The following is a 21,469-nucleotide window of genomic DNA, read 5'->3' as shown; positions in this document are numbered from 1 at the left end:
CCAAGATCCCATATGAGCACCGGTTCGTATTCTGGCTGCTCCACTTCTCATCCAGCTCCCTGCTTATGGCCTGGGAAGGCAGTGGAGGATGGCCCAAAGCCTTGGGACCCTGCACCTTTGTGGGAGACTCAGAAGAGACTCCTTGCTTTGGATCAGCTCAGCTCCATTGCAGCCACTTGGCGAGTGAACCAGTGGATGCAAGAGCTCTCTATCTCTCCTCTGTATAAATGTGATGTGTATGTATATATAAGTTTATATGGAGAATTGATAACACTGGGCTGAAGATTGTGTAGATTGTTCCTTTAATTATCAATTCTTACTAAGTCAGTGACCCCTAATTATGGGCTTATCTATGTTCAAAGTTTAGCTGTAAGGTTTTCCACAAGGCTTTCCAAAATACTAATGTGAAACTTAAGTAAACTGCACTTGGGTGAGGGGACAAAAGGAACAGTGTGGTGAAACCAACTGCCCAGCTGTAGCCATCCATTTTTTGGAGTCGCTGTGGATAGAGCTGGTCCGCGTAGTCTTCGGGATTTGTGCTGGTGGGATTCCATTTTCACTAAATCTGCTTTCTTCATTTACATTCTTTCAGATTTGGAGTTCGTGGTTTTATATCACAGAAGTGGCATACAATCAGAATTTATAGGTGACCAAGTTTCACATAAGGCCATCAGAAAGAGTTTTGTACAATGCAAAGGCTGAAACAGACCATGGTATTGGAAACAGGAGCAGGGAGCATGTATCAGTCAAGACATTTTACTTTGCCCCCCCATGTTCAGAACAGAGGGAAGCATGTGAGTTAAGGGAGCCTGATTGTTGTTTAACAGAGAAAGAATGGAGGAGAGTAAAGGGTGAAGCAAGAAAGGAAGGAAAAGTTTAAATTGAAAGTTTGATTCTTTTGGTTCCCCCAAGCTTTATTCTCAAGATATCACTTTCATTCTTCTCCCTTCCCTCCCCTGGCTCCTAGAAGCCTGTAAATGAACAAAAGTTTCTCTTTTCTTTCTTTCCTAAGCACCCTCCACTAGCACCAACGCAGTTCTCTGGGAATACGGGCAAAGGCAGAAAGGCAGCCTTGGTTTCCCTTAGTGATAAATGATGGAAAGTTACCAGTTCATTTCCCTTTTGACCATTGTTCATATCGCTTCTACTTTATTCATTTTTCCAAATCTCAAGCCCAGCTGATAAGAGGAAGTGATAAAAATGTAAACAGAAGGCAGAATTAACCATTCTGTTTTCTTGTTATTCTATTGTGAAGTTTATTATCCTGTTTCATAAACTACTTTGTGGTCGGGTTTTTTAAATCAACAGTTGTTATCTTAAACATGTTGAGTCAGACAATGTTTATCATTCCATGGGAGCTATCAGAATAGCCTCCATTTCCTTTCGAATGTTGAAGAAACCAAAGGATCTGAGGAATGGAAACAACCACTAGAATAAGTTATTTAACCATAATCTTCATGGGATTGCAAAAGCAACTCAATAAATAAACACTAGAGTCTCGTTTCACTTGACCTTGATACAAATGTTGCTAAGCTATGCTCTCTATTGTGCAGTGAGAGGTCCGAGTTTCTACCCGTTTCTACCCGGTGGGCCATTCTTCAAGAGAAAGGCCAAGAGCTACAAGAGAGAAAATAGTTAGGCTCCACTTTGTGCTGGGTGGGCTGTTTTTCTCTCATGAAATATTTTTTTTTTCTACTTTTACTGGAATGGCAGATATACAGAGAGAAGGAGACACAGAGAGAAAGATCTTCCGTCTGCTGGTTCACTCCCCAAGTGGCCACAACAGCTGGAGCCAATCTGAAGCCAGGAGCCAGGAGCTTCTTCCAGGTCTCCTGTGCTGATCTAGGGTCCTAAGGCTTTGGACCATCCTCAGTTGCTTTCCCAGGCCACGAGCAGGGAGCTGGATGGGAAGTAGAGCAGCCAGGATTAGAACAGGTACCCGTATGGGATCCCGGCACATGCAAGGCAAGGACTTTAGCCACTAGGCCACCATGCCGGGCCCTCTTTCATGAAGTTTACAAATTCGAGGAAGCCAGGGTGGATGCTCCTGCTATTTAAACATAATCTTCGGTCTGACAGTCTAATTATAGTAGAAACTCTCCTGGAGAGAATAGAGCGTGTAATTGTAGTTGTGGAGAAATACCTTAAATGTAGAAGCTGAGTGAGGAAAGAGGAAAAATTGTGTCGTTTCCTTTCTGCTAGTTCTTGACACAGCTTTAGGGCAGCCAAAGGATAGGCCTTAAATAATGCTGAATCCTGTAATATGTCATAACCTCTTCAGTTCTTTTTCACTCCTCCTGTCCATATCAAGGAGAAAGTTTGTCTCCAGTGCCCATTTTTATGCCCTGTTAAAACTTACAATATTTGCTTTATAACAAAGAGGATCTCAGGGGCCCGGTGTGGTAGCCTAGTAGTTAGAGTCCTCGCCTTGCATCTGTCAGGATCTCATATGGGCACCAGTTCATGTGCCAGCAGCTCAACTTCCCATCTAGCCTCCTAACTGTGTCCCGGGAGGACAGTGAAGGGTGGCCCAGGGCCTTGGGACTCTGCACCTTTGTGGAAGACCTGGGGAGGCTTCTGGCTCTGGGTTTAGGATTGGCTCAGCTCCAGCCATTGCAGCTATCTGGGGAGTGAACCAGCAGATGGAAGATCTTTCTCTCTGTTTCTCCTTCTCTCTGAACAATCTGCCTTTCCAATAAATATAAATAAATTTTTACAGTAAGAGGATGTCAGGCAAAATATAGAACAAAATGGGAAATTGCTAAAAAATAATTTGTTGTGAGGGCCAGCACAATGGCTCACTTGGCAAACACCAGCATCCCACATGGGCACCAGTTCGTATCCTGGTTGCTCCACTTCCCATCCAGCTCCCTGCTTGTAGCCTGGGAAAGTAATGTAGGATGACGCAAAGCGTCGGGATCCTGCACCCACAATGGAGACCTGGAAGAAACTCCTGTCTTCTGATTGGCTCAGCTCCAGTGGTCACACCTTTTTGGGGAGTGAGCCAGTAGATGGAAGATTGTTTCTCTGTAAGTCTGCCTTTCCGATAAAAATAAATCGTTGAAAGATATTTTGTTTTTACTCTATGAATTTAGTGCAAGTCTAAGTGATGTTCCATTACAATATTAAGATAGGGGCTGGCATTGTGGTATATGTAGGTTAAACCTCCCCCAGTAGTGCCAGTATCCCATATGGGCACCAGTTGGATCCTGGCTGCTCCACTTCCCATCCACTTCTCTGCTTATGTTCCTGGCAAAGCAACAGTGGCTTGCACGGGAGGATTAGCCAGTTGAGTCACTGTGCTGGCCCCCATCTTTCCTTTTTATTTTCCCTTTCCACCTCCTTTCTCCTTTCTGCCCTCTATCATTGTTGAAAGATATTTTACTTGAAAGTCAGAGTTACAGAGAGAGAGGGTAAGATGGATCTTCCACCTGCAGGTTCACTCACATAAGGTTGTCATCCTCTTCTGCTTTCCAGAGCATTAGCAGGGAGCTGGAGTGGAAGTAAAGTAGCCAGGACATTAACCATCCCTCATATAGGATGCTGGTGCCACAAGCAGAGGATTAGCCTGATATGCCACTGTGCCACCGTGGTGGTAGTAAGGCATCATTTTAAAAAAAGATTTTCTGGAGAACCAGAGTAACAGAGGGAGTTACAAAGAGAGAAAGAGAGTCTTACGTCTGCTACTCCATATGTCACATGACTGCAGTGGCTGGAGCTGGATCAGGCTGAAGCCGGATGCCTAGGACTCCTTCTGGGTCTCCTAGCATTGCAAGCAGTCAGCTTAAGCTGGTGCGCTACAACACAGACCCCCTCTACCCTCCAACACATCACAAAATGAATTCCTAGCATATAATTAGCATATAATGTGGCTAGCATTGTAGTTGGCACTGCCAGCCAGTGATTCGAAGACATCCTCATTTTTCTTCTCAGCCTGCTCAGCCTTACTGGGGAGATGGGTAGGCAAACAGTTAAACAACAAGCGATTTTATGTGCACGCAAGGTTTAGTATGGCTCGGAGGAGGGAAGCAAGGGGAGGTGTCAGGTTTCAACCTTGAGAATTAGTCCTGTGAAATACAGTTCAAATTCAAAAATAAATCCTTAATGTGTTGAGCAAACCTCTATTGAACTATATACTCCACTAGTTACTGTTAATTTGGACTTGAAAAATATGCAGTGAGAGCTGTAAGATACTTAGAAGAGGACCAACAAGCATGGCAATGGTTGGATAGGTCTCTCTCCCTTCTCTGAAGCCTGTGAAGGCAGATGGATTTACAAGTCTACATTTTTAGGACAGTAATTCAGGGTGCAATCTGTATATCACATAACCCCTGCAAAAGGGTCTGGAGCAATTATATATAAAGGGTCTGGAGCTTTATCATTAAAACACATGAAGAGTCACACTAAGGGCCCGGCGCGGTGACCTCGCGGCTAAAGTCCTCGCCTTGAACACACAGGGATCCCATATGGGTGCCAGTTCTAACTCTGGCAGCCACGCTTCCCATTCAGCTCCCTGCTTGTGGCCTTGGAGAGCAGTCAAGGATGGTGTCAGACCCTGTACCCACGTGGGAAACCTGGAGGAAGTTCCTGGCTCCTGGCTTCTGATCGGTGCAGCACCGGCTGTTGCGGTCACTTGGAGAGTGAATCATTAGACAGATCTTCCTCTCTGTCTTTCCTCCTTTCTGTATATCTGACTTTGCAATAAAAGTAAAATAATAATCTAAAAAAAAAAAGAGTCACACTAAATGTAGTAAGGACTATAAATAACCTCAGATGAATACATGTCAGGTTTTTGTAAGTTTTCAGATTTCCAAATTGCAGAAAAGTGTCTACAGATGTAGTCTTCAAAAACAATTAGAAACATGGGGCTGGTGCCCTGGCTCAACAGACTGATGCTCCACTCCATGGTGACAGCATCCTTTTTGGGTGTTGGTTCTTGTCCTGGCTGCTCCACTTTTGATCCAGTTCTTAGCTTATGGCCCAGGAAAGCAGGGGAGAATGGCTCAAGTTCTTGGGTCCCTTCATGCATGTAGGAGACCCAGAAGAGGCTCCTGACTCGTAGCTTTGCATCTGCTCAACTCTGGCTGTGTTGGCCATTTGGGTAGTGAACCAATAGATGGTAGATCTTTTTTTCCTCTCTGTAAATATGCCTTCCCAATAAAATGAATAAATCTAGAAAAAAAAATAGAAACATGATACAGGATGTTTTTGGAAGACCAAAGAAAGGACAACAAACCATACTTTAATAGGAAAAAAGGCAGGAAGCTTTGCTTGAAGATCTGCTTTCTGAGCAGTCTTGAAGGGCGAGTAGGAGTCAACCAGGCAGAGGAGTAGGGGACGCAGAGGCCTGCAGGATATGAAAAGGAATGTCCTGCAAAAAGACAATAGCCGTGGTGTTTGGGGAAGCTGCCTGTTACTCGGAATGGCTGATGGCGGAGTGAGACGGCTGGAGAAGGGGTTGGAGATGCTGCCGGAGAGCAATTGAGGAAGTGCTCAGGACTCATGTTGAGTTTATTCTTTATTCTGAAGGTTAGAATGAACTACCAGCTTACACTATATCAGTGTGTAATCGTTTGATAATTTGAAACTTTTAGGAAAGTCATGACACTGGAGGACAGAACCGATGCACCATCGCACAACAGTGACTGCTGTGGCTGTCTGGGTGAGAGGAGAGAAAATGCACTGTGGTGTGGCCGTGCATGTGGTGGACCTTCAATCACACGGGTAGCAGGGTTAAAGCCAGGGTAGCTGGGGAAGTAGTGGGGCTGGAAAGAACGGGATATTTAAAATTCTTATTTGGGACCCAGCGTCTGATTGGATTGGGAAGGAGTCGAGTCTCCTCCCCTGCCTTGGAAGCCATGCTGCTTGGTGTCGCCGCTTGGTAGAATCTGTTGTCAGTGGAGATGGAGGTGGACAAGTGATGTGTTCCATCTTGGGTGAGATGGACTGTAAGCTTACAGCCGAGGAAACTGCCTTATCTGGATTTGGGAGTGATTAAGTGGTAGCTGAACCTGAATGTTCCTGGGACTACAGAGTGCACGAATGAGGAATAAGGAACACAGGTTCAAAGTTAGACAGTCCATTCCTAAGAGGAATGTGGTGGTCAGTTATATCAGTGAATGGACACTTGGCACATCAATAATGTTTGATGGTTGCAGCATGTGAGGGCCTCTAAGAGCATTGCAGAGACTGAGCTGTAAGTCAGGGAGTGTGCAAATGAGAAAGCAGGGACACATCGATGGTTACTCTCTCTAGATTCTTGGCTGTGAAGAGGGAGAAGTCAGAATTAGAGATATCAGGGAAAGGTTTTGGATTCAGTGTTAGCTTTGGTTGGTTTTTAAGGCTGCTGCTAGGCTCCTGGTGCCCTCTGGTACCCAGCATTGTCCTCTGGGTAGCTGCCTGCCCCTGGAGGACAGAGGCAAGCATCTTTGATGCTCCAAAACTCAGGTGCTTTTTTTCTTTCTCTCTCACTCTTTTTTTCCGCTCAGTAACAGACTGGCCTGGAATGTCTCTGCAAGACTGCATCTCTTTCTGGGCTCATCTGCCAGGTGCTGCCTCTCGAGTTGGCTTCCTGCCGCGCCCTGGCATCATCCTCCCTGCACTGTCCACCTGGCTGGGAATTTGCCTCTGTTTTCAGAAGTCTCCTGTGGGTGTGAAATAACCATGTGTGTGCAGGATGTACCGAAGTGATGCTCTTCCCAAGACACTCACCTGGTTCCTGCAGCCACCCACCCGTGGCTGCTTCGGGATAACTAGAGTCAGCATAACTGGTTGTGATAACCCAGTTATGGGTTAACTGGGTTATCACAACCAATTGCCCCGAATACCTGAGCAAAGAAGCGGCAGGCTGGGCACAGTGGGAGACCTGTGAAGACACAGCCCTTGTTCTCAGGGACTGTCACCTCTAAGGGAGTAACAGACTCCAACAGCCTTAGATGACGACAGTTGTTCTTCAACGTTTGGGAATGACTTACAGATCCCTTTGTAAAGTTGGCAAAACCATGTACCTTTGCTCTATGACACAACATACAGAACTGAACATAAAAATTCAGGGAGGCATTGTATCAATTCTGAAGTGAGTTATGCAACTCAAGATTGCCCCAGCTTGAGTCACTAAGGCTCCATTAGTTTAGCACTGGGGCTCATGTTTCAGACTCTATCTCCAGATTGTCTTGCAAGGATTTTGGAAAGCCTAAATGTGAAGAAGGCTCTTAGCACAGGGTGGGGCAGGGAGCTGGTGCTCAAGAAATGCTTTGTCAGCCTCCTATGTCTTGGAGGAAAGGAGCTAGGTGTTCCATTGGAACCACGTGGTATTCTTTTCCTTGTCACAGGCAACATACTTTGGGTTTCCCCTTCCCTACCTTTAGATTTTTTTTTATTCCAGTCCTATCTGAGCCATTTCTCTTCTTTGATATTTTTAACTTGCCTATAGTGGCTTTAAAAAAGAACCTCTGGTTCTCTACTATAAATAGAGAGTAGCAGTAACAATAAGCATTGAAACTAAACAATGAGAATGAAACAATGCTATAAATTTTAGTTTCCACACTCTGCTGGCCTGGGCTTTGAGGCTGGGGCCTGCTCTCTGTGCTAACTGGAGAGTTCAGCTGTCCTTGGAGAAAGACAACACTTTCTCCTAGTCATCCCGAGAACTGGAAGAGAATGGGAAAGGGGCTACTACAATTCTCAGCTGTGATGCTCATTGACCACGCTGCCCATGGACTACATGCATCTCCCTGATTCCAGGAAGCGAGGGGACACACCTTGCTCCCTTCCTCACCCATCCATCAGAGCAGCAGATTCTGATCAGCCAGCCGTGGGCCCGCATGGATCTGGACAGGAGACTGGGAACCTGTGTCATATGAGCTCCTGGAGACAAGGGCACTCAGGGGTCCTGGCCTGGCCTACCACACACCTGGGACCGCTTTGGAACCCTGACACACAGCTGACAGGATCTGAGGCTGCAGAGTGGAAGGTAGGCTAGGGGAGTTGATTTCCAAGCGGTCTACAAGACAAGTGTGGTTTCTGCAGTGATGCTAAGCTATCAGTTAATATTAAAAAAAGAGAGACAAACGCAAAATTGCAGAACGATGATTTTATTAGCCTCTAGATAAGCATCGATTAATCAGAAAAAGTTACTATCTTGTTGCGATGCGGATGGCAAATGGAATTCCACTCGACAGCTCAGAGCAAACACCTCTCGGCCTCGGCCTCCGTCTCTTCCTGCTGCTCCCTCGGTTCTTCCAAGTCCGGGTAAGGCCACCCACCTCTCCTTCTCGCTTTACGTTTGCCGCCGCAGCCGGACCCTCGGGCGCTGGGTCGCCTGGGCGCGCTCCCGGGGGCTTGTTGGGGGCGGGCGGGAGCTCAGGGCTCGGCCGCCTGCTGGCGGGGGGGGCGCCGCGTCCGCTCCACCTGAGCCGGGCCCGCCCCCCGCGCACCGGGCCACGCGGGCACCTGGCGGGCACCTGGCGGGCACCTGGCGGCGGGCGCGGCGGCCTCAGCCCGGGGGAGGAGACGCGGCGCGGGCGTGGCGGCACGGCGCTCGGCGCTCCCGAGCCGCAGCCCAACTTTTTTTTTTCCCCGAGAATTCGCACGTTTTGGGGGCCGGAGGAGCGGGACGAGGCGTGGGGGGGCGGAGATCGGAGTTCCTGGAAGCAGCCTTAGCAGCAGCTGTCCCACAACATGGCCTCCTCCACCTCCTCCTCTTTCGCGGGCGCCGAGAGCATTCCTCCTGCGCAGGTGAGCGCCGCGCCGTCCACCCCTACCTGTGGCTTGTTTTCCCGCAGAGGCGCGCGGGGATCCGGCCTCGGGGAGGCCCGGATCAGTAGTCCCGGGGGGGGGGGTGTGCTTTTTTGGGGGCACAGGGTCGCTGTCCCGGAGTCCTGCCTCTCTGAGGGTGTCGGGGGCGCCGGAGTCGGAAAGCGGAGGGGCGGACACGGATTCCTGCAAGCCATGGGGGTCCGGTTGCTCCTCTGAGCGCGGGGCTCGCCGGGGACGGCTGGGCGAGCTCGTGCTTTGCCTCAGCTGGGCGCATCCGGGAGGGAAGCAGGCAGGGCCCAGGGGCTTGGAGCTTTGGCTTCGAAACTTGTGTGGAGAAAACGAAAAGCGGAGCCTAGGGCTCGGACGCTCTCCCTCTGCCTCCCGGCCTCGGGCTTCCCGGTCCCCGGCTCGCCCGGGCGACTCGGAGCCGGGGGCTGAACCCCTTCCTGGGGACGCAGTCGGAGCCGTCTGCACCTTGAGCGGGGAGCAAACTGACCTGATTCTCAAAGTGACTTACAGAGTTGGCATTTTGTGTGGGGGTGGGGAGGGGAGGGAGAGAAGATGAGTCGGGACGCTGTATTTTAACCCAGTGAAAATACAAGGTACTCTTTTAAAGTCGGGGACACAAAAGTGGAGGGCGGCGCAGGTGTTGTGGCCGTGCCGGGCCGGCTTGGCTGGACTCTCTCCTGCAGAGCCCTCTGAAGGCATGCAGGGAAGACGCTCCAGGGAGCAAGCCCGGCGCCCTGCTTCCGCCCCGCAGCCTCCCGCAGATGGCCAGTTTTAATAGCAAGTTGGGAGCAGCTGGACGCGCGTGTGAGACGGGATAGTCCGTTTACACGGCTCCCTTGTATCTGCTCGGGGAGAGAATGCCTGAGGCAGGCCGAGTGTCCCGGGAACGACCGTCCCGGAGGGGGTGGGGCTGGCACAGGGGCTGGCACAGGGGCTGGCACGGGAGGAGGGACTCCCACCTTCGGGGACCTTCTTCAATGCCTACTTAAAAAAAATTCTTTTGAAAGGTCCCTTAAAAGAAAAAACTTTGCAAAAACAATGGTTTCCGTAGTTTTATATTTATGTAGGATTGACCTTGATAAACAAATCCCTTAGACCATGTCACCTGTTTTCTTGTTTCTAAAGTTCCTTCAGGAACCTAAGGCTGTCTTGACAAAATTCTTTTTTTTTTTTTCTTTTTTAAGTTGGGACTTAAATTTTGAGTTTAGATTTTGCTTGTTTGAGAATGAGCGTGGCGTGTCTAGTTTTGAAAGAGGCCACTTCCTCCTGAAGTGACCGTCCTAGGGTGATGCCAGATCTTAGTCCACAGGTAGGCCCACAGGAAGGCCCTAGTGGGGAGCCGAGAGGGAGGGAGGTCAGGGTGCATGCCACTGCTGCTTGGGCAGTTTAAGCCTCCTTCGAATGTGCAGAGCTGCGCCCCAAACCGTGCATCCTCAAGGAGGCGCGTTTTTCTATACTGAGAGTGGATGTCAAGTGTCAGCAGTGAGCTGTAACAAGGCAGCCCTTTAAAGAGCTGCAGTCCCGAGCCCCGTTTCTTTCTCCAAGGACTCCAGTCAGTGAATAAGTGAGCTGTGAATTTTGCCCTCTGCCTGGCCTGTTATTTATGATGCTTCTCGTGTTCTAACTGTGAGGGCATAGGTAAATAACCGTTTTGTAATCTGCACAGCGGTGTGTTGGATTGCGGGACGGAGAACGTGGCTCAGCGGGCCTCACTGTATAGACCAGGGGTGTGTTTTGGAATCCAAGGAGACACTGTTGATTCGGAATCTGTTAGTGTTTGTGTCGTGGTGGTTGCACGAGTACCCTGATTTTCTTTTGTCACATACTATTTTTTTTTTCCTTTCCTTTTATGGCCTCCAAGGGTTCCTAGAGCAAGTGCTTAATTCTACAATCGTACTTTGATAACTGAAAAGAATATAATTGTTCTGAATTCTCCGTGGTTTTTCCCCAGCTGGATCTTTAATAAGTTGCTTTATTTAAGTGTCCTTTTTTTCCCCTCTGAGCACAAAATGTTTGTATTTTTGTAGAATGTTATTGTAAATACAGGAAATCTGTATCATCACAAGTTGAGGATAGTGTGAAATTTTAACCTTCTTAGTAAATATCTGAAATTGATAGACTTGACTAACACTTTTCCACAGCGATGATTCTGAGTCAGAATGCTTACTGCATTGTAATCTAAGTGCTGAGGCTTGCTACAACTTCCCCAAACTTACATTATTGAAGTTTGCCCTTTGGAAACGATCAGGGTTGCTAACAAACCAATCAAATCTAAAGTAACCTTTCCTTTTCCGTATTGGCCAGGCTGTGGGTCACCTCGCTCTGCCCTTGCGTCCTGAAGATGTGGCTGCCAGTGAAATGTTGGAACAATAGGACCATTTCATCACTGCTTTTTCATCTTAATCAGTGTCTACATGTGAACACAAATTAGCATTTTAAATTGTCTTCTGTTCATGGTATAGCTTTTTTTTTTAAAGATTTATTTATATATTTAGTTATATATTTAGTTATTTGAAAGGCAGTTGGAGACGGTGATTGATTTTGTATCTGCTAGTTCAACCTAGAAATGGCTACAGTTCAACCTACAAATGATTACAAAAGTCAGGGCTGGGGAAGGGACTCATCTGGGTCTCCCATGTGGGTGTTAGGGATGCAAGTAATTGGGCCATCTTCTTGTCCCCTCTCAGCCACATAAACAGGGAACTGGATCAGCAGTTGGAACTCAAACTGATGCTCCCGTGGGATGCTCTGGCATCGCAGGCAGTGCCCAGGCTGTGTCACAGCGCAGGCCCACAGTGGTAATTTTATTTATTTATGGTAATTATTTACAGTAATTCAGTGTTGTCCACATTGTACTAGACATTTTTTAGACATCAACAGCCTGGCTATTAGTTGCAGACAGGAAGATCTTCTAGATCTTTGTGATCTACCAGGTCTGTTTGAGAACCGTTTCTCTTTTTATCTCTTTGGACTTTAAGAGGTGGAAATATCTACAAAATCTGTACTCATGGCTGAAATATACCTCGGTCATTTGCCTAAGCGTGTATAACAGTAGGGAAATTTCATCTTTTGATGGGTCTGTCTGTTCAAAAGGACATTGTTTTTCTCCAGCAACCACTTAGGTTCATAGTTGATCATGCAAGTGAGACCATTGCTATCAAAATAGAAGTTATTTGTTGTGTAAGTCTTCTTTTGAAAACGTGCTCCATGGATTGACTATCTTACGATGGACGACAAGAAAGCAGTCACAGTTCTGTTCTCACTGCTGAGTAGACGGTAGAATTTTTCCTGCTCTAAACTATCCCTAGTGTTTGATACTGTATACTACCAACCAGAAATTTAAATGGTTCTGGTGTTTATTGTTAGAGCTTGATCGTATGAAATAAATTGTTAGGCTGTCTGCATGACAAGATGCCACTTCCTGCCGTTTGCAGATGATTGGAGAGGGAAACAAATACTGGAGAAGTGGCCCTCGTGTACATTTAGCACCTGGCCTGCTCAGAGAAGGAGACAGACCCCAGTGATTCTGAGTGCCTTTATAGAATCATTCTGCCTTGTTGAAATCTCTGTGGTTGAGCTGCGAAGGCCGTTTTTCCCAGAGTTGCAGGGATTCATTAGTAGCTATTTTCCCCTCTTGCATCTGGCTGCAGCTTTTTTTGTTTTTTTTGCTTGTTTTTGCCCTGGGCAACTTCCCCTGGGGGGCACCAGGTTTGGTGCTAAGGAGCTGCCAAGCACTTGTGTGCCTTCGGATTCCCTCTTTTCCAAGTTGTGACCTTTTCGATGGAATCCAGTAGAAAGCAGCTCTGTGACTGCAGCTTTGTCCTTTAGCATCAAACGCAGGGCAAAACACATACCAAGTCTGCAGTTAATGTTTGCTGAGTGAAGGGTCAAGTACATGATGACGAGCACCTGACATTCAGATTCAGGAACAGCTTTGAGCTCCTGTCCTGTAACACATTTTTAGATATGCGCTAAGCTACTCTCAGGGACTTCATAAAGCAGTTTGGATGGAGAAAGGATGTGCATCTCGCAAACATGCTTGCATTGCCTCCCAATGATAGCAGCCATGCTTTTTTGGGCTTCTCAAAGTAGCTTCTGTAAGCTTCACAGTAAACTTGCGGGTACATGTGAGAGAGAACTTTAAGGTTTCTGGGCAATGGAATCAGAAGATAAGTCTATTTTGATGCAAAATACACTTGAAAATCATGCATGTGAGGAAACTTCAGAGAGTTTAGTAGGCATTGTATATTCTGAAGCAACTATTCACGCTATAAAAATACCTTGTACCAAAAGCACTTACTTTACATTTCATTTTCTATGAACATTTTAAAAATTTGACAGGTACACAGAGAGAGAGAGAGAGAGGCTCCTGTTTACTGGTTCCATTCCCAAATGCTCACAGAGCTCCCCACTGACCTGAGAACTGGGAACTCAGTATAGGTCCCTTGTTGATGGTAGTAACCCAATTATCTGCCACCATCACTGCTTTCTGGAGTTAGCATCAGCAGGAATCTGGAATCAAAAGCTGTAGCCAGCTACCAAACCCAGGAACTTCAGTGTGGGATGTGGTTGTCCTAATTGGTGCCTTGACTGCTAGGCTAAATGTCCACTGTGCCACTCCTACTGAACTGCTTAAGGTCCTCTTGCATTATTAACCCACCTGGCTTAATAGATGAAAAACAGCTTCTGGAAAGGAAGGAATGTGGCGGTTTGGTGTGGTTGAAACTGGGTTGGAACCCTTGTTTTGAGTGATGGAGACAGCAGTGATGGTAAAACCTGGAGTCAAGGAATGCTGTCTCCATTTTCCAGCTAATTAGCCCTGTAACCTCAGAATCCCATCACCTCTTGAATTTCACTTGCTCCACTGGAGAAAGGAGAGAGTTGGAATAAACTAAGGTTCATTCCAGCTGCAATCATTTATACTTTAAGTGTTTTAAATGCTAAGATAATAATAAAACATTTTTACCTAAGCCGCTTTCTTCGCCGTCCCCCGTCTCAACTTTGGCATTCCCGATATTAGGGTCGTTTTCCAAATGTTGGAGACTTCTCAGCTTACAATACTATTTTTTTTAAAGATTTATTTATTTATTTATTTATTTACTTATATTGGAAAGTCAGATATACAGAGAGGAGGAGAGACAGAGAGGAAGATCTTCCATTCGTCCGATGGTTTACTCCCCAAGTGACCTCAATGGCTGGAGCTGAGCCAGTCTGAAGCCAGGAGCTTCTTCTGGGTCTCCCACGTGGGTACAGGGTCCCAAAGCTTTGGGCCATCCTCGACTGTTTTCCCAAGCCACAAACCGGGAGCTGGATGGGAGTGGAGCTGCCGGGATTAGAACCGACGTCCATATGGGATGCTGGCACATGCAAAGAGAGGACTTTAACTGCTATATTATCACACAGGGCCCTATAATACCAATTTTTAAAATAATTTTTTAAACCATTAAAAAACAATTTTTAATTTTCTTTTTCCTGAAAATCTGATATTGAAGTCATTGTGTTTTTTTATAATTGATGACATCTTAAGAACACAAGAATTTTGTCAGTTCCAAGGTTAAGTGGTGAGAATGCATCTCAGTAAGTTTGGCCTGATAACTGAATTTGTTAAGGAAAGGGGATTTGCATGGGATATTTCATATGATAGATGGACATCAGTTGTCCACCTGTTTGGTCTCTGGATCTTTGATGCTGAGCTTACTGCTCTTTCTCCTTCATGCCTGCCTGCCTTGCTTATTTCCTTCTTCCTTTTTTTCATTTGAGATAGTTTCAGTGGCTGAAGGAGGAGAGGAGAGAGGAAATAATCCTGATTTGTTGTATTTGCCCATTTCTGTGATGTAAATATTCATTCTTTCACCATGGCTGCTGAGGATGGAGCTGGGAAGTAAAAGCCCGACTTTGCAAGCCAAGCAGAGTACTCCGCAGTGGAACACGCATTATCTGCATTTCTTTTAAAACTGTATTGTTAGCATTTGACATTAACAGATCTGGCACACATGATGAAGTACAGCTAAATCAATCAAGGCATAGATGAAAGTTGTTTTATGTATACATATTTGCTGCAAGATTTTAATGTTTTCATACTAGTAGAATGCTAGACATAATCATTTATAACTATTGGTTAAATAAATGTATAGATGAGTAAACAGCAAAGGAAAAATATTTTCTTCATTTTGCTTCAAATTCCTTGAATGTTTAGGTTTTCGGGAGAAAGTGTCATTTCCCAATCTTTAGGAACAATCTCTTCATTTGTCTCTTCATTTGTGGAGAGGAGACAGGGCAGTTGCGTGCAAATATTAGAAGAACAAAAATAGCAGCAGTAATTCTTTTACATTGGTAGCAACCATTTCTGTTTTCAAAAGTACCTTCACATAATTCATGTAAATTTGTGTTTTACCACAATCATGTCAGGTAACCAAGATTGCTGGTTTCATTTTCTTGAAAAGAAAAACAGTTCAGGGATAGAAATATTCATAGTCCATAATCTTTTTTTAAGGATTCATTTATTTTTATTAGAAAGACAGGTCAGATTTACAGAGAGAGGGAGAGACAGAAAGATCTTACATTTGGTGGCTCACTACTCAAGTGGCTGCAATGGCTTGCTGAACTGATCAGGGTCTCCCACATGGTGCTGGGTGCTAAGGCTTTGGGCCATCCTCTGCTCCTTTCCCAGGCCACAGGCAGGGAGTTGGATGGGAAGCTGCTCAACTGGGACATGAAGTATTTGGGATCTTGGTGCTTGCAAGGTGAGGTCATTGAGCCATTGAACGGGGCCCTAGTCTTTACAGAACTAATAAGAGGCAAAGACAAGTGGGAGAAGAAAGGAAGAAATGAAAACCTTGTGTATTTCTGATAAAAGCATTGTCTGGGCAGTTCTTCTCAAGACCAATCTGGTTTTACTTTAAGCACATTGACTAGTTATCTTGTGGTCCAACAATTTTATTTCTATAGGTGGATTTAGGAATGTTTTCTATAGGTTCTCAATAGGATGTATCCAGGCTTATTCATGGCTCTGTTACTAGCCATGCAGCAGAATGGGAGGTACTTGGGAAGGAGGGGAACATGATTAGCCCACATGATGGAGTTGTCTGTGCTGTGGAAGCAACCAGTTTGATATGAAGAGCATGCATGGACCTTAAGAGGACAGTGATTGGTGCAAGAAGCAGGGTGTGAGGTGGAGACACGCTAAATCACTTATGGCAGTCATTCTTACACTGGCACATTTTGTGAGAATATTTGATGAAGATATACATGAAACCCACTTGAATGGCTGAAGGTACTGATAATGTGACATGAATTAGTATGGATAACTGAATTCACATGAAGTCAAGAATGAAACCAAGCAATACATGCTGATTTGGTATACTAAGAGTATCTTTAATATGTTGGTCCACTCTGTTCCATTAGCTTTAACTCAAGAGGCCATCATTCTGATTTTATGGAATGGATTTTCCAAGTGACATGAAATTTGAATTGTTTTATAAAATGTTAAGTGAAATGCCTCATGGAGAGCATCTTTTAAAAATGTTCACAATATGGTACACATGGCTTGGCATTATCTAAAAAACTAAGGCCTTTGTTAATTTTACATCTTGGACAATAGACACTGATGTACCAGGTAGTACTACCAATGTTACAGAATGAGAGTGAAACATATGAATTATTTAAACTCTAAAATGACATAAATAAATCTTAAAAAAAATAACCCTGTCATTCTTGATAGAAGCTCCAAAGTTTTATCTAAAATTGCTGTCCATGCATGTGTTACTCCTTAAGGATTTGAATTTATGATTTTTTGGGGGGGGCATATATACCAATTTCTACTGTAATGCCTGTGCTTTTCAGTTAGAATTTATTTATTTTTATTTGAAAGGCAAATTTACAGAGAAGGAGAGACAGAGAGAGGAAGATCTGTCTGTTGGTTCACTCCCTAAATAGCCACAGAACTGGAGTTGTGCTAGCCTTAAGCCAGGAACCTAGAGTTTCTTCCAGGTCTTCTGTGTGGGTGCAGGGGCCCAAGGACTTGGACCACCTTTTCTTGCTTTCTCAGGGAGCTGGACTGGAAGTGGAGCTGCCTGGACTAGAACCGGTGCCCATAGGACATGCAGGCTTTGTAGGTGGAGGCTTAACTTACTGTGCCACAGTGCTGGCCTCTATAATAATGGTTTTATAGATTAAGTCTGAAATAGATTGTGGGCAAGAAGAAAGGAGATTAAAATAATACATGTTGTTTCATCTGTTTTGAAACTGGAGGTTAAAACTTGGAAACTAATGGGCAGAACTGCCTTTCTTTGGAGACTCTCCTGGAGAATTTATTTCTTTCCCTTTCCAATTTTTTTTCCGTGTCTCTTGGCTCTTACCTCCAATTCCTATGACCTCTGTTCCTGCCATTATGTCAGGTTTTCAACCCTTCTTTTCTACTTACCATGTGTAATCCTTCTAAAATGAAAGTCATAATTAAAAAAAAAATCTGGTTAAAAACCAGTTAAAAACTATTAGCCTTCAAAAGTGTTCACTTACTGCTACTGTGCAGGTGTTGCTGGCATGCATCTGTGATCTTTGCTGGGACCAGAAGGTCACCCAGTTATTATAATGATAGCTGCAGAAACTGCAGAGAAGTTGGTCTTGTCCTTGGTGTACCCCAGCATCCACCTTGTGGGAGTGATATACAGACAAAAATTTCAAGTTCAGCTATAAAATGCAATGAAGGCCTAACTCTTGTGTGAGAATCTTGTAGCACCCAGTGAAATGTTGTCAGCATGAAATCCTTGTTAATGCTGTGTTTTGTCTTTCTCAACAATTGACATGAAATGGTAAGAAAAGGACAGCGTTGAAATATGGTAGAAAAGATAGAGTCGGATAATGTGCAGAGTGGTGAAAAAAGATCTTTGATTTACTTTTTTTTTTCAGCCACAAAATGGGGAGAATTATGGTACCTACTCACTGCAAATTGTAAACATCAAATTGTAGAATTAGATAATCTACTTTATTCCGATTGTTCCGTGCGATGTGGACTTACTGGTGTGCTTTTTTTCGAGTAACACTTGGAAATATGAGCTGCTCTTTTCAGCATGATAGCTTTTCCATTAAACTTAACTGGCATCTTATTAGATAAGTAACAGCATAAAATGATTGTTGTGACAGTACATGAATTCTTAATATTTGACTTCTAAGGTATTTAGAATTTTTAGCATCTCTTTGGGGTTTTGGCAGTTTTTAATCACAATAAGCGTTAGATATGTCAGGACACGGCTTTGTTGCTCATTTCCCAGCAGTAACTAAGATCTCCTGGTAGGCCCATCCTTCACTTTGTACATCCCAGCTGAGTTGCACTGCTGGTGTTGGGTAGGAAACCGCACAGTTTACGTTGGTGTGGACATCCACGGTGCCTCTTTTCATGTGTACAACTGATCAACTCAGAATCCTTGAGATGTTTGAAGAATCAGTGTGGTGAATTGCTCTCTCATGTGGGAAACCTGAGTTCAGTCTACTGCTGAAAATGTGTATGCCCTTATCTACATCAGTCCCACGATTTCCAGGTGAGATTTCTGCTGGTTTCCAAATCTCCATGTTTTGAAATCAGAACCATGATGTGCGTGCTGTTTTGCAGAATTTCCCAGCAAGCTAATTGTGAGTGAACACTTAATGTGCATTTGCCTGGATTCCTGAAGAAGCCCTTTCTGTCTTAGTGGTTGCTGTGAGCCCAGGTAGAAAGCTGATTCATTGATTGATCACATGGTTCTCTCCATGTCATGTAATGAGATAGCAATATACTAATTCTCTCAGGCTTCTCTGAGATGTGTTTTGAATCTAGGTTTTTTTTTAAGATTAATTTTTATTAGAAAATTAGATTTACAGAGAGAAGGAGAGACAGAGAGAAAGATCTTCTATCTGCTGGTTCACTCTCCAAGTGTCCGCAATGGCCAGAGCTGAGCTGATCTGAAGCCCGGAGCCAGGATCAGCTGATCTGATCTGAATTCTTCCAGGTTTCCCATTTGGCTTCAGGGTCCCAAGGCTTTGGACTGTCCTTCCCTGATTTCCCAGCTGGGGCATGAACCAACACCCATAGGGAATCCCAGCGCATGCAGGGTGAGGACTTTAGCCACTAGGCTATGACACCAAGTCTGAATCTAGTCTTTTCTTACCCAACTCTGTGTCACTGTTTAGTTTCTGATCTTTCATCTGGACCACAGTTGCCTGCATTTTCTGCTTGCTTCCACGTTGTCTTTGGGAAAACTGGATAAAGGAATCTGGGCCTTAAATCTTTACAAAACAAAGAAGTAATGTTAATCCCTGGTGTCAAACCATTTATGATCACTCTTTAGAAACAGAACACATTCTGGTTCACAGAATTTTTTCTCTTGTTGTCCAAATATAATTCTGTGCTGTCCTATGTTTTTTATAAAACATGATCTTTTTTTTTTTTTTTTAAAAAAAAACATGACCATGGTGAACTTGTCTTTCCCTTTCCTCATGTCGACCGTGCCTTTGTGTTCTGCTGTATCTTTGTACACATCTTTTCTCTGTGCTAGCTTGCCTTGCTTACAGTTTTTCTTCCTGGCAAATTCTTGTCATTCCTTCGGAAGTTCTGTCTTCTAGGTGATCTTTGTAGACAACAGATAGTGACGGTCATTTTTACCTCATGTCCTTTTATCATATTTGATTGGAATGATTAATCTTTCTTCCCTAACTGGACAGTAGGCTCTAGAGGACTTGTTTACATTGCCCTCCATTTTTCTGTTTGCCTTCCTGCATCTAGAATCTAGCACTATTGCTGTATAGTTGATGGCTATTGTACGAAAAGATCTTTGTCAGCTGGATGGTGTCTGCCAACATGGTCTCTTGGGGGACAGTGTTAAGGTTATTCGGACCTCCCAAAGCTTTCAAAATATAGTTATATTTAAGCCAGAAGTAGAAACATTGTAGGATTTTGGAAGTGTGCTAGAAATTTAGCCAATGTATGCATGTTATACATTTATTTATTTTTTTAATCCTTTAAAAGATTTGACCTTGCACCCATGCACTGCCAATTTGCAATTTAGTATTTGGATCCCACTATGGCTTTGATCCTTAGGCAAATGAAAATTTTCAAGACGTTTTAAATTGGGGTGAAGGGCTCATAAACTTGCCAGTGGAACCCAGTTAGCGTGATTTCTGTGTTTATTTTATAATATGCATTTCTAGAATTTATTATCCAATTATGGAAGGTACTTTTGTCATTAAGTCCTGCAAAAGAACATTAGTTGCTTTCTTTTTCCACTGAGGCTTCTACTTTTTTTCCCCTTAGATTTAAAAATGGTTAGATTTTGGTCAGCTGTTTTCTGTGAAGTGACTTAAGAGTGGAGTACTGATATAATCAGCCAATAATAAAAATAAAGCCCATCTTTGTTCTTGCTTATGATCAGTAACAACTAGTGTGTGAAGTGACGAGATTTCAAGCGTAAAGCAAACAGTTTCATTGTGTGCTGCTTTGGCCCCAGATCTGGTGCTATGTTCTTTTAGTTGAAAAATGCATCAGTAATATATATCAAAAGACAGCATGAGTAAAGCCAGAAGATGGGAGAAAATATTCCTAGTGCTACGACCCAGCATTGTTTCTATAGCGTGCGAAGATCTGATACCCATTGTGAAGAGAAAGGGTAAGTGCCAAAAGGATCAGCAGGTATAGGATTTGAATAGCACCTTATACAAAAGGGAAAGCAGCCGACTCAGCAATGTCTGAAAAAAATGTTAAATTCATGAATCATGAAAATTAGTAAGGTGACAGACTTCCATTTAATGTAATTTTATTCATCAGATTGGCATAGGAAAAATAAAGTTCTTTTGAGGGTACGGATTTGGACTTTTCCAAATGTTTATTTGACTGCTAGCTTTTCTACAGTCTGTTTGGTGAGGAACTTAGGCAAACTCTATTGGAGTTTGAGCTCTGCCTTAGCAACCCAGGTTTGTGATTACTAGTTTTGGAAATGAAAATGCCCAAGGCCAGTGTTGTTCAATAGCTAGCTGTGAAGCTGCCACCTTTGATGCCAAGTCTGATATGGATGCCAATTTAAGTTCTAGCTGTGCTACTTTCAACCCAACTCCCTGCTAATGTGCCTTGGAAAGCACTGGAAGATGGCCCAGCTACCTGGGCCCCGGCTCTCACATGGGAGACCCAGTAGAAATTCTTGGCTTCTGGCTTCAGTCTGGCCCATTTGTCTGTTGCAGCCATTTGGGGAGAGAACCAGTGGCTGCAAGATAGTCTCTTTCTGTCTCTAGCTCTGCATTTCAAGGAAATAAAATAAATCTTAAAAAAAAAAAAAAAAAAAAGAAATACCTGTAGGTGAGGCCAACACGGAAGCACAGTGGGCTAAGCTTTTACGCCAGTATCCCTAATGAAAGAGCTGGCTGAGCCACACATGATCCAGTTTCTGTTAACATGGCCTGGGAAAACCAGAGGTTGGCTCCTTTTACCCTTGTAGAAGACACAAGTGGAGTTCCTAATTTCAGGACCGCCTAGTTTGTGGCCTTTGGATAGAGAGCCAGCAGGTACAAGATAGCTCTGTATCTCCAAGTTTCTGTGTCTTCCTCTTTGTCACCCTGCCTTTCAAATAAATATATAAAGAAATCATTAAAAAAAACACTATATGTAAGGATATATGCTCAAGAATGTTTGTCACAGCAATATCTGTAAAACAAATATCCTGGAAACAAGCTAAGTTTTCCT

This window comes from Ochotona curzoniae, unplaced genomic scaffold, assembly GCF_017591425.1.
Source record: "Ochotona curzoniae isolate NIBS_2020 unplaced genomic scaffold, NIBS_Ocur_1.0 contig_2692, whole genome shotgun sequence".
In the NCBI taxonomy this organism is placed as follows: Eukaryota; Metazoa; Chordata; class Mammalia; order Lagomorpha; family Ochotonidae; genus Ochotona; species Ochotona curzoniae.
This window is presented reverse-complemented; position numbering follows the sequence as displayed.